This window comes from Schistocerca americana, chromosome 6 (assembly GCF_021461395.2).
Source record: "Schistocerca americana isolate TAMUIC-IGC-003095 chromosome 6, iqSchAmer2.1, whole genome shotgun sequence".
Taxonomy (NCBI): Eukaryota; Metazoa; Arthropoda; class Insecta; order Orthoptera; family Acrididae; genus Schistocerca; species Schistocerca americana.
In genome coordinates, this window is record NC_060124.1 from 269,643,499 (window position 1) to 269,671,363 (window position 27,865).

A 27,865-nucleotide genomic window follows, 5' to 3' on the forward strand; every position below is an offset into this window, starting at 1 on the left:
GGCTCACATCAGTGGTGGACGTCCACTGCAGTCTCAAGCTGTGTAACTGAAGCCATCACAGCCTGGATCTGAGAGCAAAGTGTCGCCAATACTGCTTACATCCGCACATAGCAGTCACAGTCTCTATACATACTAAAGCCCGTGGAAAACTACATTACCCAAATAAACAAACTATTAGCACACGCTGCGGAACTTTACTGTAGACACTGATGAAAACACAGGAACTATGTCTAATAAATTAGATTAATACACAGAGCTTCAAAAACTGAACTGCCAAAACACTCAGGGGAGACCAAATAATCCCCTGGTTAGGAACTTATAATATGTCACAGAATCAGTTTACTTTCCGATGCAAACAAAAGTGTGAGAACTGTGGCTATTAGATATAAAATTAAGATTCAGAAATGCAAGAAACTAAACTATCAATGCACACAGATGAAATTATACAATTTGCTCGTGGTTAAGATCTTGTAAAAGTAACAAAATCGGTTACTTTCCTGTGGCTGCTTCTGTCTTGGCCGGCTGCTGCTGCCTCACTGACTGACTAATGCCAACAAGTGGTCACTAGCTATCAAAGCAAATGAACAAATGACTATCAACTCGCACTATGGAACTCTATGGTAAATGCTGACGAAAATGCAGGAACTGTGTCTAATGAATTACATTAATACACAGAGGTTCAAAAACCAAACTACCAAAGCACTCAGGTGGGACCAAATAATTTGCCTCTGTTTAGGAACTTGTAATGTGTCACAAAATTGGCTTACTTTCCAAGATGGCGGCAAGTGTACACGTAACTTTAAACCGCTCTGCAGTTTTTGAGGACTTAATTTCAATCAAGTGTATCGTTTGTGATGAAACAGTGCTAAATGGAATTAGAATATGCGTGTTTAAACATAAATAGTGCCATTCACACTGCTTTGCTCAAAAAGATTTACAAATACAGTGTAAATGTGACATAGAGTGAAAAGTGCTACGCGGGAATAGAAGACAGCGTGCATGACGAACTTCAAAAAGAACTTGACATTATAAAAAAATATATAAAAACAATGGAAAATTTGGATACGGGAACTGTCTGAATCATCAAGGCAACAAGATCTCATTAATGCTAGCCATAAAATTCGTAGGTCTGCACAACCAAACGTACAAAGTGTAAACAGTACGACTGTAACTAGATATACGAACGAACTGATCACTCAAAAAGACACAAGTGAATTAAACGCAAGAAAAGAAAGTGTTAATAGTGCATCTATGGATAAAAATATGAACAAACTATCCACACAAAAATATACAAGTGGATTAAACAGAGAAAAACAAGGTAAATATTCGTAAAGAAAAAAAAGTAAACAACCACGTTATGCATAAGCAAGGACACAAGCAACAGACATATATTTTTGCAGATAGTCATGGGCGAGGAATTACGGAAATTATGAGAAGAAATCACCCAGACCTTAATCTAACAGGCATCATCAAACCAGGTGCGCCATTATGTGAAATTCTGGAAAACAGTGACAACATATTAACGACCGGTAACAGCTGCATCATAATAGGAGGCGCAAATGATGTTTACTGTAATGAAACTTGGCGTGCAATGAGAATCCTAAAGGAAACAGTCAAAAGGATGCCTCGAGTGCATTTCTACATTGTTAGTATCCCCAGGAGACACGATATGATGGAAAACTCGTGCGTAAACACTGAGATTGTTATAGCAAACAGGCTATTTGAGAAAATATGTAGAGGTTCCCAGAATATGACTTTCGTAGAGATAAACAGTGTTTACAGAGAGCACTTCACCAGACATGGTCTCCACATGAACGTAAAAGGGAAAAAGATTATTAGTGCTGAAATACTTAAATTTTTTAATGAATCATCTGTAATGGAAGTGTCTCCAATCCCAATTCCGCCAAAACAAGAGTTGTCTGTAACAGTGGAACCATTATTATCTGCAGTAGAGCTACAACAAACACCAGTAGCAGCAGCAAAGGCTCAGATATTCTCAGCAGCAGTGTCAGATAAACCAATAGCAGCAGAATCACCACTATCATCAGCAGAGCTGTCATCATCAGCAACAGCATCCAGAACAGCAGACCCCATAATACTACCTCAAGGCAATGAAAATGCATGTGAGGAAAACATACAAGGGTCATTAGCCACAGCAGCTAACAAAGAAGGGCAGTCACCAAGTCGGGGAGCACAGGAGCCACCAGCAACAGCAACCACACAGAAGAGGTACCTGAGGCCTGGGAGATCAACAGCAGAAGCAGCTTCCAATCAAGACAGATGCCAGAGAACTAGGAGACCTGCTACACTAAGTGAGGATTTTTTATGGTACCGAGTAAGCAGAAAGAGAACATGGAAAAAGATGTAAGAAAAACTGTCCATCTTAAATACCAGTGTGACAATAGTGAGAGGAACATAAACACCGGACAAAGATACAATCCAGGTTTAATGACACAAACTGAAAAAAAAACATTGCATAGTACCAGAAGCAAAGGGAGCAAGTGAACTGCTTAGTATATTGCAGGAAGGGGAATTATTACATTTAAAGCCAACTGTTAGAATACTTCACCAAAATGTTCAATACTTAAACAATAAAACAGAGGAACTAGAGGTAATAATACAGGAGTATAGGCCAAACATTCTAGTAGTTACAGAACATGGGCTAAAAGAAAATCACATAGGAGTGTACAACTTGAAGAATTATGTGAAAGTAGCCAGTTTTTGCAGAACTTCCTATAAAGGCGGTGGGGTTGCCATTTTTTCTAACTATAAATCAACTAAAGCCATAAATATAACAAAATAAGCTATAGAATTGAGCTTTGAAGCTACAGCACTGGAAACTAAAATTGCTGGGAAATTATGTTGTGTATTAGGTTTGTATCGATCACCAAATGGTATAATTAAAACCTTCTTTGAACAGCTGGGAGATATAATCCAACACCTCTCAAAAACATATGCTTATTTGATAATTATAGGAGATCTGAACATAGACACGAGTAAAAATACAGACAATACTAAGACCCTACTGGATTTATTGTGCATATACAATCTAAAAATAAAAATAGATAAACCAACCAGAGTAACAAAGCATAGTGAAACTATAATTGATCATGTAATAACAAATATTCCTACATGCTATTGTGACACACAGGTAATAACCTCCACATTAGCAGACCATTTTGGAATCATGATAGACATAAATATAAAGACTAGTGATTCAGTGCAGAAGATATGGGAGATGAGAAGACAGAACTACCCACATAACATAAATCTGCTAAAAAAGATGTTAGAGGCAGAAAACTGGGAAACAATATATGCAGCTAAAGATGCAAACACCAAATGGAACCAGTTTTTTTCTTTATTCAATTATTATTATGATGTTACATGTCCTGTTAGTAAAAGGCTTGTCAAACAGCAACAAAAAAAGAAAAGCTGGGTGACTCGAGAAGTAATCCATGCCAGAAATAATCTGAGAGTGTATTATGACCTCTCCAAACAAAAAAATAGTGAGGCCTACCACACACTGTATAAAATAAAAGAAAGAGTACTGTAGTTTTATCAGAAAAACTAAAGCATCATTCATCAGGATGTCTATAGATAAGGGAAAGAACTACTCAATAGGTTTATGGTCGTTCATTAATGAAGAGAGAGGAAAAGTAACAAATCGGGCGGAGGACATCTGCCCACTGATGAATGGGAAAAGCAATGCAAACCCTCTAGAAGTAGCCAATACTTTTAACAGATATTATATTACTGTAGCAGACGAATTAATAACTCAAAATAAAACAAATGCAGTAAGTAAATTGTTAAACTCCCCACATACAAATCATACTATGGTTTTCATACCTACAACAGATGCAGAAGTGTCAAACCTAATAAAACAACTTAAAATTAAACATTCATCTGGCTTGGATGGTGTCACATCACATCTCATAAAGGAATGCAGAGAATGTATATTAAAACCATTGACACACATGCTGAATGCTGCGATAGAAGAAGGTATATTTCCAGATTCACTGAAAGTAAGTAAAGTGAAGCCAGTATTTAAGAAAGGGAACAGGGATGAATTAGGAAATTACAGGCCAATATCATTGATCTCAACATTTGCTAAAATCTATGAAATGATAATAAAGAATAGAATTGTAAGTTTTATAACAAAGTACAGTATACTGCATTCATCACAACATGGTTTCAGAGAAGGGAAGTTAACAAAAACAGCATCAATAGATATAATTGAGCACATTCTTAATTTACTTGACAGGCAACAAAAGACTTGTGGGATTTTTATGGACCTATCTAAGGCATTTGATTGTGTGAACCACTCAGAATTAATGATGAAATTATATCAGTATGGAATTAGAGGAAAATGCTATGACATACTTAAATCATACATTACAAATAGGAAACAATGCACAGAAATCAGACATACTAGTGGGGGAAATATAACAAACTACAGATCAGAATTACAAACAGTTAAACACGGTGTGTCGCAAGGGTCTGTGCTTGGGCCAATACTATTTATACTCTATGTAAATGACTTCCCTAGCTATGTAAATCAGAAACTTATAATGTATGCTGATGACACAACAATCATTTGCACAGCTGACACAAAGGAGGAGCTTGAGAAGGAAGCACTCCTGACTATCAAAAATACAAATAAATATTTAACACAAAACAACCTGTTTATGAATCAGTCTAAAACAATGAATGTAGTATTTCAGACCAAGAATAGTGAAAATTATAATATAAATGGAAAGACTATTAAAGAAGCAACCAGCACAAATTTTCTAGGAACTATAATAGACAAACATTTGGCATGAGGGGAGCACATAGATGCACTGTGTAAAAAGATAAACAAACAGATCTTCATCATGCATAAAACAGCTAAGACCGTGGATGATAAAGTCCTAAAATCAATGTATTATGGACTTGTCTTCCCACATTTGTCTTATTCAGTTCATATATGGGGAAGTGCACAAGCTGGCTACCTAAAAAGAATATTCACAATTCAGAAAAGGGCAGTGAGATGCATTGCAAAAATACCACCAAGACAGACCTGTAGGCAAGCTTTGTACACTATAATATTATGACAGTATATTCACTGTACATATACCAAAGCATAATGGCGGTAAGGTCAAGTGATAAATGAATGAATGAATGAATGAATGAATGAAATTTTATTGTCGTTTAGCTATTACAGCAATTGACAAAGTCAAGTTACATATATACAAGTTATACAGCATATATACATGGGTTAAAGATCAATATGTGACAAAGGTTTTACATAAAATACAATATTTAAAATGAAATAATATGAAAGCATTGCATCATAACTGATTCAGTTAAAGAAATTATGCTGCACTCTCCAAATCGATACCACTATGATATTTTACAGTCGTAAAATTCCTGAAGTGAGAAGTATGGATTTGCAGCTAACGAACTGAACAATTTGTCTTTAAATAAATCAAATGGAGCTTCTACCCATTCTAGTGGCAAATTATTAAACATCTTCATACCCACCACTTCGTAGCTGTTCAATAACTTGGATAATCTGTAGTAAGGTATGTCAAGATTGCTACTGTTTCTGGTTCCATGAGAGTGTACATCTCTTCTACACTGGTATTCTGATAAGTTGCTCTTTATATGCAGTAGGGCAGTGTAAATATACATGTTTATCACAGTTAATATTTTTAAGTTGATAAACAGTGGTTTGCAGTGGGCCAGTTTATCACTGTTTGTGATAATTCGAATTACTTTCTTCTGAAGTACCAAAATGTCCTGAAGGTGTGAGCTATTGCCCCATATTAAAAGCCCATAAAATATAATACTTTGAAAAAGAGCAAAGTAGGATGATCTTACATAGGCCACAGGTACATGGTTTATTAAATTCTTTAACAAATACACCACTCTAGACAGCCTTGCACTAATGTATTTAATATGTGGCTCCCAAGTCAGTTTAGTATCTATAACAATACCTAAGAACTTAACACTATTCTTGAAGTCTTCTGCTGGCAGATCTCTCAAACTAAATACAATCTTTTGAGTTTTACTCTCATTAAGCAGGAACCCATTAGCTCGGAACCAGACTGATGCCTGTGATATTGTGTCATTTGCCACAGTTTGGATCATATCAATGTCTGAGCTGATATTGAAAAAAGTGGTATCATCTGCATAGAGAATGGAGTGAGTATTTATGTAGGATGGTAGATCGTTTGTCATTAGGATAAATAGCAGAGGTCCTAATACTGAGCCTTGTGGCACACCACACTTAACTTCAGCTAGCTGTGATCTCTGTTTACCAATACAAACAATTTGCCTACTGTTGCTGAGGAAAGATTCAAAAATGATGTCAACTTCACTGTTTGTGATTCCGTAATAAACTAGTTTGTTGAGGACCGTAATAAACTAGTTTGTTGAGGAGTGAAATATGCTCCACAGAATCGAAGGCTTTGCTAAGATCACAAAAGGTAGCCTGAGCAAAATTTTTTCCTTCATAAGCATTAAGCACTTTTTTTAATCAGGGAGTCAATGGCATGGACTGTGGATTTGCCCTTCCTAAAGCCAAATTGTACCGCAGTAATAATGTTATTACATGTCAGATAATCACACAACTGAGAGTTGATGATGGATTCCAAAACTTTAGATAAAATAGGTGTCAGGGATATTGGGCGATAGCTAGATGGGCAATTTTTGTCTCCTTTCTTGTAAATGGGCACTACCCTAGATAATTTTAATACTTCTGGGAATACTCCTTCAATTAGACATCTATTTATACATATAATAAGAGGATATACTATGTAGCCAATTATCTTTTTTAACATATTACAAGAAATACCATATATATCTTCACTATCAGAGGGTCTAAAGTTATCTACAAGAGTTAAAACAACATCTGGTGTGACTTCTGTTAAAAGGAATTTATCGTTCAGGGTGTAGTCTACATTATGGTATTTAATGAGATCAGCAACAGTCTCTTGTGGCCTCACAATGCTTTCCCTAATTTGGTTAACAGATTTTATACAGTAGTTATTAAATTCGTCTGCTGAAATTACTACCTCAACTTTCTGCTTGGTTTTGGCCACTGAATTTATTATAGTCCATGCTTTTCTGCATTTATTTTTTGATGACTCAATGCTGACTAGGTTATGTTGTTTTTTGGCCTCATTTAAAGCATACTTATATTCTTTTTGTGCTCTTGAGTACCTTTGTTTAGCCATGTCAGTTTTCTGAAGTCTGCAAGAATCTCTATACAACAACAGCCTTCTTTTCATATTGGCTAGTTGAGTGGTATACCATGGACTCTTATCCCTACGTCTCTTACTGTTACTTTTAGGGTTAACTTTACATTTGTATTGAGGGCAGTTGGTCTTGAATATATTTAAGAAATAATGAAAAAATCTATCAAACAATGTATTGGCAGAGCCCTGAGCATTATTGTTAATCAGATGTGACCAGTCATAATTACTGAGTGAGACCATGAAATTAGACAATTTTTCTTGCGTTATTGGTCTTGTGATGACTATTTTAGGCTCTTTAAACTCCTTATACTCCATGTTAGGCCTATCTGTACCTATTTTTACCCAAACTGAGTCATGGTCCGAGAAATCGAAGACAGCTACATCTGAAGACAGTAACTCTCTATTGACATTTGTAAGTATGTTGTCGAGACAAGAGGACTGTCTTGTGGGTTTGCAGTTCGTAAAAATGAAGTTGAATTGTCATAACAGGTTTTTAAATTCATTTACAGTGTGCACATCTTTGTTTACATCAAATGCGGCATTGATGTCACCACCAATCACAATACTATATTTCTTCCACTGAGGACTAAGAAAGAAATTTAGTAAAGTCTCAAGTTTTTCTAACAATATTAATGGACTTCCATCTGGTGATCTATAAAGAGATACAATAGCAATTTTTAAATGATCCAGATATATGCCTGTGGCTTCAAAGTGTATCTCACTGCACAAAAATCCTAGATCTAGTTCGTTACTACAATTTACTAATCCCTTCTTAATGTAAATTGATACACCCCCATGAATATGTTGCTCTCTGCTAAAACTGTTTGCTAAGTGGAAATCATCTAGTACATGAAAAGATATTTCGTTTCCGTTACACCAGTGCTCACTTAAGCATGATGCATCAAATAAGTTCTCATTTGCAAATTCGTTTAAAATTATGTGTTTTCCACTTATACTTTCAATATTGAGATAACCTATCTTGAAAGACAAAGTTGGTGAGTGGTTTTTGTTAATGGGGCATTCATCATTACTGCTATATTTCTCTCTAGTGTTACTGACATTTATTATATTATTCTTATCTTTAATCTGGTCATCCAGTGTGAATCTGGGCAAAGCTGTTGGTCTCAGCCCTTCTTTGCTACCTCTAAAAAAGAGTTTTCCTTAAATCTAAGTGGTATTGACTTAGAGTTCTCGATTTTTGTTATGCCTAACTCATTGGCTAGTTTTATGATTTCATTACTCACATACTTCTTTCTGAGTTGATTCAGATGGAGACCATGAACAGTGTGAAATCTTGTACCTAAGTTAGGTATGTTTACAAAACAGACATTTTTAAAGTATTTACAAATTTTCTTCATTTCTTCATTTACTCTTGTCACTTCAACATTCACACACGACCAGGATGAAAGATCATGCCGAAATGGTATTGAAAAGATGAGGATTTTTGTATTTTGTAGTTCTGCAGTTTCTTCTTTAATGAGGACAAGAAGTCTTTTCCTTCATTTCTCGCTACGTCATTTGATCCAGCCAGAAAAACTGCCAGTTCCATGGCTTCTGCTGGTGAAGAACCTGCTACATCTTTAAATTTTGCACTAGGTTTTATTGTGGCTGAGATATGGTGGCTTGAATTTTTCTCAACTATATCCCTTAATTTCCTTCCTTGACTGTCTGCATATAAATGTATTTTCACAGGGCTAGGTCTGCAATTGCGGCTTGCTTTCTTGTGGTTTTCAGTTTCATTACTTCTACTGACAGTTGACGTAATATTTTTACTGCACCCATTATTCACTTCACTTCTGTTGACAGTTTCATTACTTCTATTGACAGTTAACGTAATATTTTTACTGCGCCCATTATTCACTTCACTTCTATTGACAGTTGATGTAATATTGTTGCTACACCTATTACTTCACTTTCATTAACCTTACTTGTGTTAAGCACATTGACTTGTGAGCCTACTTTAATGTTTTGTTCTGTAGCAAGAACACTAAATCTGTTTTCCAAGGGTGGAAAGTTTACACAGACTCTACTGCGTTTTGTGATGGGAACAGCTTGCCATTGTCTTTGTAGGCGATCTAATGGCCTACATTGATTGCTTGGTTCTGTGTACACGACACTAACCTCTTCTTGGGAAATTTGTTTAATGAGTTCCTGGTTAATTGCTGCGTATTCCTTCTTCAGTTGTTCGTTTTCTTTGGCCAGAGCTAGGTTCTCTTCAATTACCACTGATAAGATAGCTTGTAAAGTACTATAGTCAGTGTTTACCTCATGTTTATCTTCCTCCATCGGCGCCATATTGTCCTTACTCTTCAGACAGACATTGCATCGCCATTCGCTGTTTTCGTCTGGAGGATTGTCTTCTTCTAACTTTGCACATCGAAAATGTAACCAACCGTCGCACTCATCACACAGAATTCTGTTTTTCACGACTTTACTACACCTTATGCACTTTATACTAATCAAAATTCTACTTTTCTTGGGAGCTAACTCACTTGTCACCATACTAAATAAAGATGTACACAAACATGGTACAAGAGGAAATGAAAATTACTACATGATAAACATAAGTCTAAAACTGTCAATGACTGCCCCAGAAGAAGCAGGCAAAAGGTTTTTTAATAAACTCCCCAAAATCATTAGAAAAGAAACAGACCTAAAATGTTTTAAGAGTCATTTGAAACTATATCTCACAGAGAAATGTATATACAGTTTGAGTGAATACTAAGATGGTGTTTAATATGTTATATCATTACTGAAATGTACCTTTAAAAATTATCATTTCTGTATGTCGTTTGGATTTGTGTGTACATATAATGTGAAACATGTAATACCTTTGTATGATTATGGACTATTTCTGTTTAATCATTTGTTTCATTTATATATAATGAAATCAAGTTTGATGTTAATAGCCTATTGTATGACACACCCAATACTCTCAGCTGGATTTTCAGCTGGAGTCCATGGGCAAAGAATAAATAAATAAATAAATAAACACAAACAAAAACATGAGAACTATGGCTATTACGTATTAAATTAACATGCAGAAACTCAAGAAACTAAATTATCAAAGCATACAGATGAAATTATACAATTCACTCCTGGTTAGGAACTCATAAAAGTTACAAAATCAGTTATTTCCCTGTGGCTGCTTCTGTCTCAGTCAGCTGCTGCTGCCTGACTGGTGACTAACACTAACAAGACTAAACCCTGCTTCCAAGTTACTTAGTATATTCATGACACTCTGTGGTATACTGTCAGAATTGTCATTTTGAACAAGGGCAGAAGTATCATCTGCAAACAATGTTAGATGAGTATTTATTTTAAGAGGCAAGTATGTACGTAGAACAGGAATAAAATTGTTCTAAGGATTCAGCTGTGAGGAACACCTTGTGACACAGTTTTCCATTCTGTTCAACTCTGACATCATCAACATTCTTTTTTTGTTGTGCATATTATGCCATGAGCTCATTTTCCAAAACAATAAATTTATTTTCTGATACATCAACTTTTTCATTCACACTTTTTAATCCTTCTGACAATCCATTTTTTAATTTTGGAACCTGGTTACTTAGTTGGTCTATTTGGTATTGTACCCAGTCCATTTTATCATTGTCTTCAGACTGTATTTCCATTAAATGGTCATGTTCTGCACTAAGTTTGCTGTTGTTGGAATGGTAGGGAGATAGTATGATTGTGGTTTGATGAACTCTCTGCCAAGCACTTAAATGTGAATTGCAGAGTAATCATGTAGATGTAGATGTTTTTATTTCTGTTAACTGATCATTAACAGCACTAAATTCGCTATCATTGTCCATCTTCATTTCCTCTAATTTTAATAAAATCAACTGCAATATATTGGTTTTCACTGTTTCTTTGCTGACTACACTTTCACTTGGTTTAAACATGTCTTGACTGGGTCCTACACCTTTCACATCTTCCTCGCTATCCTTGTCTCTATTCATTTTCCCAGTAATCACACAAGTCCACCGAAAAGAAATTAATTTCCCAATCAATTTATACTTAGCTTTTCTGATGTCCTTCATCGTATTTGCAAAGTCCTCTTTTAATTCATACAGCACATCTTGTCACTGTTGATACAACATTCTTGGGCAGATCTCAGTCTTCTTTCTTAAAGTGATTGGAGTTTTATAACTGTAATTGACATAAATTAGTGCTCCTTCTGCAACAGACAAGACTTTGTTATCAGTAACAGATCACGGCTGATGCCCACACTTGTAATCTTTCCCTCCCACACTTTACTATTAAAATTCTCTGTCTTTTCACAAATTTTGAAAACTTCAAGAGGTGTAAGATATACAAAAGGAAACCTTTTACTTATCGTCATTATCTCATTGTTGGCTCTAAGTCTTGTCTAGGGGTACATTCTTGCACCTGAAATTTTGATTTTATGTTCTGGTTTCCTGAAGATAAAATAACTGATGAAGATTTGCCTGTTTCTATAAATTTCTTTTTATTTTATCCCATTCCTCTAAATCACACTGACTTTACAGTTTGCACTTCTATCACTCCACAAACTACAAAGTAGAGGAGAGTGACCCATTATAGTAGCAAAAGTATACAATCATTATGAAAATAAAGATACTATCTGTGCAACACTGTTGGACCTCAGGAAAGCTTTTGATATGGTCTCCCACAATACTCTCATAAAAAAGTTCTAAAACTACTTACTGAGAGAGAATGCTGTATGTCTAATACAATCTTACTTGGACAATAGAAAATAGTTGGTTAAAATAAATAATCAAATGTCAGAATGTCTCCCAGTTGCAAAGGGTATACCTCAAGGATCTGTTCTTGGACCTTTCCTTTTCATTATTTAGATAAATGATTTACTTGCTGTTGTACAATGTGATGCAGTGCTATATGCTATGATCCAACACTCATCACATGTGATACCAACCTTGAAAATGTGCAACACAACATGCCAGTGGCAATGGAGATATGCACTACTTGGTTCGAGGCAAATGTACTGCAGAAGCATGATAGTGAAACTGAAGCTATTATATTCAATATGAATGCTCCCAGTCATGATAACAAAACAGTAAATTATTACAATTTCATATCAATCAGAAGCTATAAAGAACAGAGAAGTTATGTGGAAAATTGGCACATGTCATCTATCTGCTGTACAAGCTGAGGAGCAGTGTCAATAAAGAACTTCTGTTATATGCATATTTTGCATTCCTCCAATCCCACCTGTGCTATAGAATACTATTGTGGGGGAAATTCCAAGTCTCAAAAATTAGTGTTTAAATGGCAAAAGAAAGCCATTAGATGCATAGCAGGACTTAGCCTATATGTATCATGTCGAGATTATTTTAAGAAACTAAATATAATGACAGTGCCTGGCCTGTATATTTACAACTGCCTTGTCTTCGTTAAAGAGAATCTGATTAAATTGGACTTAAGGAGGACAGTTCATGATCACAACATAAGATGTGGACATACAATTACTATGCCATATGCTACACTTACAAAGACACATAATGGTTACAAATATCTTGGTCCTGTCTACGTCAACAAATTACCTGTAAATGTCTACACAATGCCAGTAAATGAGTTTAAAACTAGTCTTTGAGGTGGATGAAAAGTAAAGTAACTTACTCTGCTCAAGAGTTCCTTGAGTATGTGACAGACGACCCACTTTCCTTATGGGAATGAACAATAAAGTAACTGCAAACTATACATATGCCACACTGTGTGACTATTTTATTACTGTTTTATGTAATTCTTGTTAATTACCTGTTTGATTATTTATTTTCATTCACTGAACTATGTAGTTCATTCATCTTGTAAGTGAGCTGTTAGGAAACTTTTTGTGTTATTGACATTTTCATAAATATGTATTGTATCCATATTGGATTATTATATAGTAGTTAATGACATTTATACAAGTTCATATTATTATTATTATTGTTATTGTTATTATTATTGTGTTAACACTGGTGGCACCAATTGCATGTAAATATGCTCAAAGGTGAAATAAAACATTTGTGTTAAAATTTAAGTCAACATATACAAGCAAGCAAGCACATGTCTACATGTAGTGCTGTAAACATCAGTTTCTTGTGTAACAATTAATTTAGTCTTAATGTAATATAGCAATTTGTTATTCTGTTTGGCTTATGTGGAATCACTGTTCTTTCCATGATACTAATTTTCAAAACAGGTCACTGAGATGGGTTTGACAGAAGACAGCAATATCTCTGAAGTGTATCCTCAGTTAAAAACACTGTACCTTGACAACAATGGTATTTTCTCAATTACTCCTCTGGAGCTTGGACGGCTGAGGAAACTTACACGCCTGTATTTACAATGTAACATGATTGACAGCTTACAAGGTGAGAAAACAAACTCAGATGGCTACCTCATAAGAATGTCTTTCTGATTTATTAATTGTGGATTATTACAGAGCTCTGGTTAGTAATATACAGTTTAAAAATTACTCATTTAATTAGTTATGTGAATGGTTTTGTTTGTACGTGCACCAAAAACTTATGATAATTTGTCAAACAATCAGTATGTGTCATCATGTGCTTCTGACAGCCTTTGCCAGGCTTTCATTCCCCTGTAGCACTACAGCTTCAACTTTCATGCTACAACTTTGATGTGGGATACACAATGCTGTTGATAAAATGGAAGAATTAGTTCTTTCATAGTCTTAACAAATCAAGTCACGTCAAGAAATTCTTATCATTTTCAATTTACACTGTAATAGAAGCATGTTGATTGGCATCAGGTTCTACTGCTGACTATGTCATCAGATAAACATGGACGATATCATTAAATTTGTTTGTGAAACTGTTTTTTTGAAAACAAGACTGTGTATCATAATAAAATACCATATTAATCATTTTTAGGTTTCCCAAGACCTTGAGAGATCACTAGGTTTGTTGCACCAGGTATGAGTTAGCAGCCAACAGTAATTATTTAATAGAAGCAGATTGGTCTACAAGTGAAACAACATCTATAGGCATTATCAATTAAAGTCCCCTGTTGTGTTTTTCTGTCTGTGTGTAATGCTAATCTGAGGAACTGCTGTAGGGATGTTGATATGGTTTTTCACTAATAGACAGATTGATTCACAAGGAAGGTTTGTGTGTTGCACTAGGTCACTCAGGCATAGATACTGCTATCCCTGTGAAACCAGAGCAGGTCACTAGTAAATAGTAAAGAAATAAATACTATATCTGGCTGATTAATCATGAAACCAAACAATTCCTCATTGCATTTCTTTCAATGAAATATGAACAAGTCTATCACATTTTTCTGTTCATTTGTCAACTTTAAATTTTTAAAACTACAAACTGCTGCACCTGTGAATAAATCTTCTTTGTGAACCATGCGAACAACAAGTGTCTTGACTTTGTCTCCATTGCAGTTGTGCTGGAGTCTTCAAGTAATTTCAAATTTACTACACAGGAAAACACCGCACTTATTTTAACAAATTGTATTCCAACTTTTCAGTATTAAACAGTTAGTAACAGGAAATGTTGTCTCTCCACTTAGTCTGACATCAGAAAACACATCTTTATTATGCAAATGAATCATATGACATCACTTAATACTTCCGGGCTGAGATGCCACGGTCCATTCATAAGACTCTCACCTGACATTTCGCCTTCGACTGCGGAAGTCATCCTCTGAGGACAATTGGCAAACTGCAATCAGAGCACAAGTGAGCACCGTATATATAAGCCATTCAGAGGGTACCATTGTCAATCATGTGACGTCGGCTGTGCTATGATCTCTGATATTGCCAACTTTCTCAATTGAAGTTAATCAACTGTCAAGCTGTTGCTGTAATGTTGACATCCATATCTTATCCAACTTAATGCCTTCATCTTTTCTATTAAAATTATTGCAGTTTTTGGCAATCTCAATGGCCTCTCTGTACCTTCACGCATAATAATGCAATGTCTTTGCTATGACAGTCGTCTCACTAAACTTTATTTCATGATCACCTTCCTGAAACACATGATTTATCAATATATCCGAGGCACAGTTCCTTTTATGTTCACCCAGAAGGGTGTTGACACTTCTTTTTGTTGTGCCTATATAGACCTTTGCACAACTGCATGGAATTTTATAGACACCTGGTGTAGCTAGAGGATGTCGTTTATCTTTTGCGGATCTCAAATATTCTTGTATTTTTGTGGTGGGTCTGAAAACAGTTTCCACATCATACTTGCTTAAAATTTTTCCAATGTGATCAGTGACCTTACTGATGAATGGTAAGAACACTTTCCCCTTCTGTTGGTGTTGATCTTCGTCCGTCCTGGTTGTCAGTCTAGGGCGTAGTGCACGATCTATCTCGCTGTTGGAATACCCATTCTTCTTGAAGGTCGCTCTAAGGTGTTCAATCTCAACATCTAAGTGAGCTGGTTCACATATTTTGTGTACCCTGTCTGTTAATGTTTTAATCACCTCTCTTTTATGTCTTGGGTGATGGTTAGAATCTTTCTGCAGATAACGATCAGTGTGTGTGTGTGTGTGTGTGTCTTTTCTGAAAACCTTACGACACAATGATCCATCCTCTCATTTGATTAAAGTCACATCTAAGAAGTTCAGGTGACCAACGATTTCCTTTTCCATAGTGAACTGAATTCTTGGATTAATACTATTCAGATGTAACAGGAAGGCATCCAGTTCCTCTTCCCCACGGGTCCATATAACAAATGTATCGTCTACATAACGATACTATCTGGCTGGTCTTTTTCTAGCTGTTTTCAGCACCTGTTGTTCAAAGTTCTCCATGAACAAGTTAGCCACAGCTGGACTAAGAGGACTTCCCATAGCCATCCTGTCAATCTGTTCATAAAAAACACTATTATACTGAAAATAAGTTGTTGTAAGGCAATGTCTGAATAATGCCAAAATATCACTAGGAAAAATGTCTGCTATACATGTGATTGCTTCAGTCACTGGAATCATGGTAAACAATGACACCACATCAAAACTGACCAGGCTATCATTAGGGCCCACACTAACTTCCTTAATAATATCGATGAAGTGATATGAATTTTTTAACATGACTGTCAGTTCCACTAACATGAGGTTTCAGCAGCAAGGCAATTTATTTCAATTGAGAAAGTTGGCAATATCAGAGATCATAGCACAGCCAACATCACGATTGACAGCGGCGTCCTCTGGATGGCTTATGTATATGGCACTCCCTCATGCTGTCGTCGCAGTTCGCTGATTGTCCTCGGAGGATGCCTTTTGCAGTCGAAGGCGAAATGTCAGGGAAGAGTCTTATGTATGGACCACGGCATCTCAGCCTGGGAGTGTTAAGTGATGGCAACACCTGCCGTGAAAGCCTTTATTCTAGGATCGAATCATATGACAGTTCTGTGGACTTCTTTTGTTTACTGTGATGCTGTTAGCATTATGATGGCGAGCTCCTTACCTAATGGCTTGCCTTGCTACACCAAGCTGGGATGACAAATCGCAGAATAAATGCAAATACTTGCAGCATTTGCAGTCCCGCTTTGAAGACGTTTGATGTCCATCTGTATCACTTCTAGTATATAGATGTATATCTTAACAGGGACTGTTAGACAAGCTTAAGTAAAAATGTCTCTTTGGTTTCATTTTTGACAACACTTGATTACAACAATCAAGATTAGGTATGTATTGTACAATGTATTTATTAAAAGTGCTTAACAATGTTTCATTCTGACAGTGCATTAATTGTGTAAATATTAGCACTTCCAGTTTACACTAATGTGCTGACCTATTTCAGTGATCTGACAAATAATGAGGGTAGTAAGTATGATACTTTTGTGGCATAAATATAATAACTCTTTCACAAATAAGACAGGAAAATGAATTAAATGAGAAGGGAAGCACTGCCTTGAGGTGGGGGGGATTCTGAAGCTTAAGATCTATAAATGTGAGAGACAAATAATTGGAAGTGATAGGCCTAGTAAGTCAGCTTCCAGACAAATGCAATTGCTTTCAAACATAAATGAGGCTTCAAATGGAATCACTGTAATTTTTGAAAATTTGTGCTAGCTATCCTTCTGGCAATGATAATTAATGAAACTGCAGTACCCAATGCTACATCACAACCTGAGAGGAGAATATACAAACCTTGCTATATGACTCAAATCAGAGTTAATATTCTGTCACTAACTAGCAAGATAGAGGAATAGATACACTTGATGAAAATTGAAGAAAATCATCATACTTGGACACAGATAAATCAATTGGAAGAGAGCAAGCTGGGATAATTTTAATTCCCCTATTGTTTTGCCATCTGCCTCCTTAAATTCATTTTGTTACTTTAACTATTTACCATTAGCAGATGTGAATATAATCTTCATTTTTATAAATGAGAAAGGTTGGCCCCCAGTTTTATAGAATATAAAACCAGATCTAATTTTGTGCTTTCTTTTATGTATGTAATTGATTTTCTAAATTATTTTGACTATGCCTGGTTAGTATCTTTCATTGTAGGGCAAAATCAGTAATTGTTTCTTACCTTAAATTCTATTGTTGACACATAAAAAAATATGAATTCTGTACTAATTATAAACATTTGGAAGATGAAATGCTAGTAATCTTAAAGTATCTATTTGGCTTTAGTTGGAAACATGTTAGCAGAAGCAGCCATTCATTAATTTCAAAGTAATTAAAAGCTTTGTCAAAAGTATTGTTTGTGTAATGATATATGTTGCTTTCACAATTTAACCAAATAATATTCTTCAAGAACTATGAACTTTGTGGTTAGGTTTTTACTACTCGTAGATCTTCAATAGTAAACTATTGTAGCAGTATGTGGAAATTTGCCAACAAACTATTAATGAGGCTTATGGAAAGTTAAACAATAGTGCACTGCCCATATAAATATGTATATGGGGGGCTGTGAACAGTGACATTAAAGTACTGTGAACTGCAAATGTGCAGCTGTTGGATACATCATTTACAGTAGTCAGCGTTCAAATTACAAACCCCACTTTTTAGCCAGTGTAGCAATGTAGTACATCAACAATGAGGACAACAAATGAAGATATATATAAAGCAGGTGGAACCCCTGCATGTGGTGCCCACCTGGGTGAGGATTATTGTATGTAGCCACAATACAACAAGGACTCGTGAACATGAAAAAGTGAAATCAGCAGCGGTTTACAGTGAAGAGGTGATACAGCCAATCAGCACTGGGGTTTCATCACAAAGAAGTATGATGGCAGCCAATCAGCAAGCGAGTTCTATGGAAGCAGCCATTGAGTACGGGAGCAGTCAATCAGCACACAGGTGGATACAGCTGACCGAGATAAACAAGACACCTCACTGAGAGAATTACAACACACAGCAGACGAAAAATTGAGATGACAGCTGCAACAACAGTGGCAGCAGAGCAGCAGAGGATGAGTAATTAAAAACAAGTTAATTCATTGCAAAAGCTGTTTTGTGTTAATTGATACATAATGAGTGGCTTTAACAAACAAGACAGTGTGACTGAGGACAAAGATGTAGATGTTAAGTTTTAAGAGAACAAAAAGACCGAAGTGGGACTGGCTTTGTAACCGATTACAAATCAAAAATGAATGTAACTCTGAATGATCGGGACAAAAGTGCTATTGTAAAGAGTGAAATGTACAAAAACAGTACTGAAGTGGTCATTAAGGTTAAGGAGGAGGAATCTAGTAGCGAAAGTTCGCAAGGGCTAAAGTTTATGACACATGGAGAATTGGAAGTGATATTAATGCAAATTATGAGTATGCTGAATAACATAGCTATGGAAGAAGATGTGGAAAGTAATATGCATAGGGCGAAAAAAGCCATGAATAGGGTGGAAAATAGAATAAAGAAAGTAGTACATAATACTAATGAGAAATTGACATTTATTAGTACATGTGTAGAAGAGAGAGAGAAACTTTGTGAAGACAATAGTAGGAAGGTGGAGGTTTTTGAGAAATTTTGTGCTGAAAGCACAGTTAAACTTGAGAAACAAATCGATCAGATTACAAATGATTCAGAAACTGAGGTATAAACCAAGTCTGCAGTAGTGATAGAGGAAAAGCTGGTAAAAGTAAATGAAAATGTAGATTCAAAATTGACTGAAATGTGGAAAAAAGTGGAAGAGGTACAAAATCTGAAGCATAGAGACAGTGAAAGTGTGTCTGATTCTGACTGTAGTTCTAATGAAGATAGGAATGACGAATCCAGTAGTGATGAGAATGGGGTATCTGAAATTATAACTAATAATGAGGGCAATGTATAAAGTAAAGAAAGGATTGATGAGGACTCCTTGTATGAAGCTCATCATATGGTAAGTGAAAATAAAGTGTATCAACCAGTAATAACAGCAAGTGCACAAGGTGTACATGTTAAGTGGTAATGATATGAATGGCATGTCACAGGCCTTTTTTGAATCTACTCAGAAGACTGAGGGTATAATAGTGATGCATGTTTCTGGAATAAGAATTATTGGTGCTACTGGAAGCTGTCAAAGAGTATGAAACTAGAGACACTATTAACTGTGGAATTGGCAGGACAGTTGTCGCAGTACAATTTGTTGGTGATTCCAAATCTCAGCAGTGATGTAACATTTGGGACTAATTTCTTGTGCAGTTAACAAGTAGGGGGTTCAACATTCTGTGTTGGACTCATTATGTGGTGATAACGCTTACCCGAGCTGTCTGTCTCAATTTTCATGTTTCCTGAGACAGTCAAACTCTTCTCTCCTATCTGTAATTCAGAAGCAAATCAGAACCATTCTATCTTTGACTTTCATGTAAGTTTGTACCATAGGATAATTAAGTATAAAAATATGTTAGAAAAGTTTTCTTCAGTGTTATCTATATATCTATTCATATTATGTTGTGTTAGTTATAAGTAATGCAATCATAACAGGATGGAAGAAAATAAATTGGTACCATGATTAAAGAATTTCTGTAAATTAAAGAGGTAAGGTAAACTGAAATGAAAGGCGTCGGCATATGTGAAGGATAATTAACATCTGAAGTAATTAGCTCATGTGTGAAATTAATATAATTTGGTGCAGCAACAGAGGCAATGTGCAGTATAGACCACCTTAAATACTAGATCTTAATATTAATTGTGAAATAATTCAAGTTTTTGTGTTTGGTGCAATCAGTATATGGAGATAACTATCTACCCATGGAAGTGTCATGGTACAGCCTTGTTTAACATTAAGGAATTGTAACTTTAGACATAGTTGCCTGGAGTAATGTGTGTGGAAAGAGTAAGCAAGATTTGTATGTACATTTGCCCTTCAGGCTAGAATATCAATACAGTGAAATAATAGTTTTTATGAGTGATAATTTTGTCTGATCACTAATGAGAGTTGTTTGCCTTAGCATAAGGATCTGTTGCTGTGGAGTGTTTTTCAGACAAATCAGTTTGGCATTAGATAAGCAGAGCAGTGTTTATTTATTAGATAATGAAACAATAATAAAATAATTAATAATGTTAGGATATTAATGGTTAGGGAGCCTGTCTCTGCAGTAGGGATATTTTTTTTGAGAATGCGCTCCACTAGTTAACTAAGTAAGAAAGGTAAGTAAAGTAATGTGCTGACAGACATGGTTAATGAAAAAGATAACTGTGTGGCTGTTACATGTCGTAGAGTGGTAATAACACACTTTAGATGTCGAATACACATTTATTTGAACACATAAGAAAGCAAATACAACAGGGCTGTACAAATGTAGTGCTCCAAGTGAACAAACACGAAGCTAAATCATAGATGAAAGAGTCCAAAGATATGGCACTTTACGCCAGAGGTGCCAAGACCCTCCCCCCCCCCCCCCCCCTCCCTAGCAGAGTGGAGCATGGCGGATGGAAGCTTTCTTACTCAAACACAAAATCTATGTGCCAGCATGGCAGTTGAAGGCTGCATCCAGTGTGAGAAGTGGGCATGTTGGAAACCGCGCCGACAGAGTCACGTGCATTGGACTGCTGTGTAGGTGGCAGAACATCACTCAAGGTCATGTCAGTGGTGTCAGCAGGCATGGCGGCTGCGTTGGCAGTCAGATTGGAAGCATTAATGCATCTGGCCTTATAACGTGCAGGTGGGCCATCTGTGGTGCAGATTCTATGACCAGTGCCATTGCTGATGGCTGATACCCGCAAAGGGAGGCAGGCAAGGGGGGGCAAAAGGTTGGGCAGATGTGACGATGATTCACTGACCTTGTCAGCCTGGAATGGTAAAGGAACTGCATAGGACGCAGATGATAAGGGATGGCATGGTGCAGCAGCCACGCAATGTGAGGAATCCCACAAAGCGAGAACATAAGTGTCCTGTAGAGTCATCAGCAACAATGCAGAAATGACAGCAGGTGGAGGAAAGCGCAGTAAAGGAGTAATGTAGTGTGAAGATGCAGTAGGTGCGAGTGTTGGTTTACCTTGTTGTGGCTCTGCAGACAGGCTGTGAATCATACTCCGAGCATGTGACAAATCAGCAGAGGTGCCAGCAATGTAAGGCGTGACGCCTCGTTCTGTGTGCAGAACTCATCGATTTGTGTGCTCGTATCTGGAAAATCAGAGAGCTGTGTAGTAATACGCTCAAGCAGATATGCACATGTGGAAACCATAGCCAAGGAGCCAGACAGCGAAGTTGTGCTGAACTCATTCGAGCACAGAACAGTAGAACCAGATATGTGTCGGAGTGTGGCACCTTGCAGGTCTGGTGAACATTCGTAATGGTGCAGAAAGTCGAATCTGATCACAGGCTCATTCATGTCAGCAACATGGAAAGTACAACAGAAGGTAGTGACTGGTGGTAGGCTAAGCGACATCTTGATGGAGCCAAGGACCGTGATAGGAAAACGATTTTCAGCGATCAAAGCGAGGTTAGCAGGTGAAAGCGTGTTGCTCGCATGCTTGGTCAGGATAATGCTGACGTCAGTGCCAGTGTCAACAAGAAAGTGAGTGCCCGATGACCAGTCAGTGATGTAGAGGCATCGCACCGCTGGAGCATGTGGTGCAGCATCGGATGTTAGATGTCGTGAAGGATCGTGGCGGGATGTGGTGCCTAAGTGTGTCCGCTGGTTCCAGTTGGGGAAGGTGGAGGGTGTGCAGCAGTTGCAGGTGGTGTCCCCGTAAGTAGCGTGGAACCAGCACAGTGTGGCTGACTGCGTCGGGGCTGGTAGCTGACCGGGTTGCTGCTCGGGCAAGGTCGGGGGCAGTCGGAGGGCCGTGGACAGTACCTCCTGTAAGCCACTAGTTGGCAGCTCCTGACAGCCACCTGAGGTGAGCGCACTGGCCTCTGTTGATGGAATGTGGAACCAAAGGTGCAAACTGACGGTGATGTAGATGTCACCCGTGACAGTTTGGCCATCCACAAAGTCCAAAGTGCGGTGTCTGGTAGTGCTTGACCATCAATTAATGCATGAAGGTGCTACCAACTCTGCACAGGTGTCCGGACGTTGAAGTGCTTGTCATGAATAATGTGGTGGATACCCTCTGCCGGTGGGTGAGAAAAGCATTGAATGAGCAATGTTTTCACTGTTAAATACTTGGGTGAGGTGGGCGGAGAAGAGGAGCAGATCACTGATGAGGTCCGGATGAGCATGGAGGTGACTTACCAGGCAGACAAAATGTTCATCGTCGTCCAAAACCCCTTGGATATCCAGGAGTTGATCCACCAATGCAAACCAAGTGTTAGGGTTGTCCTTTTAGAAAGCAGGCAGCTTAGGAAATCTGCCAGGTAACACACGTTGATGCAGCCCTGGGAGGCGAAGATCTGTACATGCAGGGCAGGAAGCCCCTGACACCAGGAGTGCAGTAATGGTGGACAGTGCTTTACCCAAGATCTGTGTGGGGGGGGGGGGGGGGGGTGGCCGCATGTAGCACACGGTGTAGAGTGAGCAGGTGCAACCGGTGGCATAATGTGTCCCAACTGCAGGCCCGATAGTGAATGTGACAGGGGTGTGAAGGCCGGTGCCATTGCGACAGTGGGTGGAAGGCAGTCGTGGTGCAGCCACAGGGGGGCTGATCTGGTAACTGGGGCAAGTGGAACGGTCAGTGCCATTACGAAAGCAGGCCAGAAGGTGATCATGGTGTGAACACAAAGCGATGGTCTCAGAAATCGGCATGTCGCCAAGACGGTGTAGGGGGGTGGGGGGGCTGTTATGAAATCAGGTATATAAGAATGTGTGACCCCGTGCACTTGAACATTTGAATTACAGTTCTCAAACTTCGTCGGCACATCAAACCAAATTGAAGGAGACTGCATAGCTGAGGGGTGAACCACAACATCCTTTACTTGATTATCGTTCATGATGTCACTAAGTGGCATGCACTGTCCGTGTAGCAGTCGTTGCTGCATAGTTGCATGTAATGGTGGCCATGTTGAACCACTTACGGTTAAGTGGTTGCCAGCATGACTGGGCATAGGTAATTGTTCACTTTTAACCAAACACACATTAGGTACACTTGTAAGTATGCAAGCACAGTTAATAGAATCCAAGGCACTAGCACAGAAAGACACTGGTAGATCTGTTGTTCCGAAGACAATGTGGGCCGGCACATGAAGCCTGTTAATGATAAAAAGAAGCACAAAATAATTCACAAACACACGATGATGATGTTGTGGTCATCACTGTGGATATTACGTGTCGTAGAGCAGTAAAAACACACTTTAGATGTCGAATATAGATTTATTTATACATATGAGAAAGCAAATACAACATGGCTGTACAATCATAGTGCACTGAGTGAACAGAGACAAAGATAAATCAAAGATGAACAAGTCCAAAGATATGGTGCTTTATGCCAGAGGCACCACAACTGTATACAAACAAATGTGGTGTAACTGAAATGATGATCTAATTGTGAACTAAGCAACACTGGGTGCTGGGTATTGTGCATTTCATGACACTGCAGCTGGTAATGAGAGCTTATCAGAAACAGCAATATTTCAGTGAGGTACAAGTCATATAATGCGGTATCATTGGATCAATGGGTTATCTGAAAACTTCCGTTATGAGCTGAAAATGGTAATACTGGTATGAAGAAAAGTAATTTTGCTGATTTACTTATAACTGTGGTGCTAGGATGATGGGAATATTCTGACAGGTAAACTATTTGATAACATTTTGTGAGGATTTAATTTACTTGTGGATATTATGTGTCGTAGATCAGTAACAACACACTTTAGCTGGCGAATGAACATTTATTTAAGCACAGAACAAGGCAAATTCAACATGGCTGTACAAATTTAGTGTGCAGAGAGAGCATAGACAAAGCAAATCAAAGAACATCACGTCCAAAGATAGGGTGTTTTACGGCAGAGGCACCACATGCTGTTTCAATGTGAGTAGTACTCAGAGTAGAGAAATATGGCAATGATTTGGTACAACTTCCATCCCCCTAATTTTGATTTGAATAGTAATTAAGCTATGTAATGGGACTATTCTTTTTTCATAATGATTTGTAAATATATGCTACAGCACATCTCCAGTTTTTACTAGAGGTAATGCACATCTTGAGTTTTTGATGTTTTGCAAATGGAAAAGAAACGAAAAGCACTGAAGTTTACCATTTTCAGACAGTTATGACTTAAAGTGATGTGTTGTTGTGTAATGTGTGCTTGAATTTAAAATTTTTCATACAACTGTCTTTCATACTATAGTCAAATTTAGTGCTAATTATTGCAATGTTTTGAGAACTATGTATTTATTTATATGTAATGGTTTCATTGGCCACTAGTGTTAAACATTTTTTCTTAGACTTAAGTTAGAAGTAAAAGTAAGTGTACGAAAATAGGGTATTTTGTCTCATTTATTCATGTACTGTGGTGGAGGAGAACCATTTCCAAGGGAACTAATTGCAGTGCATTTTCTAACTAACTGCTACTCGGACCTGTTGAAGGCATGGAGAGCTTGCTGAGAAAGTGTGTTAAAGCTCATTAAAAGTGATTGCGAAAAATACTAAACATTGATCAAGTGAAATTTTTTGTCTTAAGATTGAACTGCAATGCACAGTGTAATTTGACTTTTATTTTGTCATGAGGATTTATTTTCTTTAGCAAGGCATGACTTTTACAAAGTGGTATGTTTTTTAAAATATAATGCTTGTTTAACCCAAAAAGGACATCTCTTATGATGAAAATTCATAAATTTTGTTAGAAGTATAACTTATAGATTTTTGTGATCTATATGTAAATATTGTAGATGGGGATTTTCATGTGGCCAGTTCACATAAGCATAAATTTGAAAAAACAATGTATGTACTGTAGTTTTCATAGGATTTCTTATGTAATAATTTTTGTGTGTGTATATTTTGAACCCAGTTTCTGGTGTCACTTGTGGTCATTGAATTGCCCATTTAGCTACTAGCAATATCTATCTGGTCACTCCAATGAAGGGGTGATGTGATGAAGTAAGCTGGGATAATTTTAATTCCCCTCTTGTTTTGCCATCTGTCTCCTTAAATTTATTTTGTTACTTTAACTATTTACCATTAGCATATGTGAATATAATCTGCATTTTCATAAAAGAGAAAGGTTGGCCTTCAGTTTTAAAGAATGTAACACCAGATCTAATTTTGTGCATAGTTTCATGTATGTAACTGATTTTCTAGTTATTATGACTATTCCTAGTTAGTATCTTTCATTATAGGGTGAAATCACTAATTGTTTCTTACCTTAAATTCTATTTTTGACAAATAAACAAATCTAAATTCTATACTAATTATAAACATTTGGAAGACAAAATGCTAGTAATCTTTAAGTATCTATTTGGCTTTAGTCGGAAACATATTAGCAAAATCAGCCATTCATTAATTCCAAAGTAATTAACAGTTTTGTCAAAAGTATTGTTTGTGTAATGATATATGTTACTTTCACAATTTAATCAAATAATTCAGCATAACTCTTTAGTAGTAGAAACTGTTAAAAAGGTGGAATTTTTTATGTATTCAGTTAATTTAATGAGTTAAGTTTTGATTGTAATTTCTGTAAATTAAACTTTGAACAATGTGTAGTTTCAGTACCTATTATTGTGATGATATATAAGGGCCCAATTTTCGATCACGAGACAGTCAGTCCACGGCCGAGTTTCAGATGTGTGACCTCTGCTGGTTAGAACAACAACAACAACAATGCTTCAAATTAACTGTGTAATAAGTGTTAAACAATTTAGCTGTGTGCAAAAACAGTGACAGTGTCTGCTCCATACATATCTGATTATTCTTCAAGAACTGTGAACTTTGTGGTTAGGTTTTTACTGCTCATAGATGTTCAATAGTAAACTATTGTACCAGTATGTGGAGGTTTGTCAGCAAACGATTAATGAGGCTTATGGAAAGTTAAACAATACTGCACTGTCCGTATAAATGTGCATATGGGGGGTTGTGAACAGTGACATTAAAGTACTGTGAACTGCAAATGTGCATCTGTTGGATACATCATTTACAGTAGTCAGTGTTCAAATTACAAACCCCAATTTTCAGCCAGTGTAGCAATGCAGTACGTCTACACCAAGGATGACAAACAAAGATATATATAAAGCAGGTGGAACTGCTACAAAGGGAACATCATCTGTTCTTGTCAGGAAGAGTCCAAGCAAAAAATGAAGTCAGTGCTATTATTGATCTTCAAATAAAAGATCATCTGGCAGATGTAAGATCTGTTTCTTATTGGATCTCCCTCACTGGGCTAAAATGAAATTCTTCTTAGAATATCAACATCATTCAGTGCTGGTGTGAAGATGAAGAAGAAGAAGAAGAAGAACAAGAACAAGATAATGTTGAAGACAGCCTTGAGGAAAGAATAAGAGGGGAAGGAACAATTATCACAGATAATATGAATGCCCAAGTGGGGATTGCAAAAGATAGTATGAGAGGGTTCTGGGGTCACACAGATGAGGACCATGAATCCCTGAAAGTAATAGACTCATTGACTTCTGTATGAGGAACAACCTAGTAGTAAGGAACTCTTGGCATCAAAAACAAAAAAGTCGTAAGATCAAAGGTATGGATGAGATGAAAAAAGAAAATCTGTTACAGACTGCATTTTGAATGAGAAAAAACTGCAAAATGGATTGGAAAGTGACCACTGACTCGTCATTGGCTGCTTAAGGTTCTCTAAGATAAATATAGTAAGAATGCCACAGGAATAATATTTTAGCCAGTCCACAAATAATGGCAGGCAGCCACCTTCAAGATCAGCACCATAAATGTTAAGGAAACAGTTGACATTAAATTTTGCTGACTTGCCTTCTGCATTTGTCATATTACATTTCTTTGTTGGAGTAGCCCCTACCTACAGCAGGTTTAACTCTGTAGGGACATCAAGATAAAGATGATTGCTGACCTACATGATGGAGTAGAGGTATGGAGCATCTACATATGCCCCAAACAAATTCAGCACTGCCCATAAAGCTAACATGACAGGTCACTCTCTAAGCCACTAAACCACTGATTGCAAATGGCACCCCACTGTCTGCAGTGAACACGGCACCAGCTGATCCTCCATCCCCTCAGCTACAACACCGTTGGTATCATGTGCAATTACTGACAGTTTACCAGGCTGTATGATACTTTTGGGAAGTTATAGATTGACCACCACCTCATCAGTTACACTGGCCACAAACCACTGGCAGATACCATATCACACCTATCAGTGATGCACAACC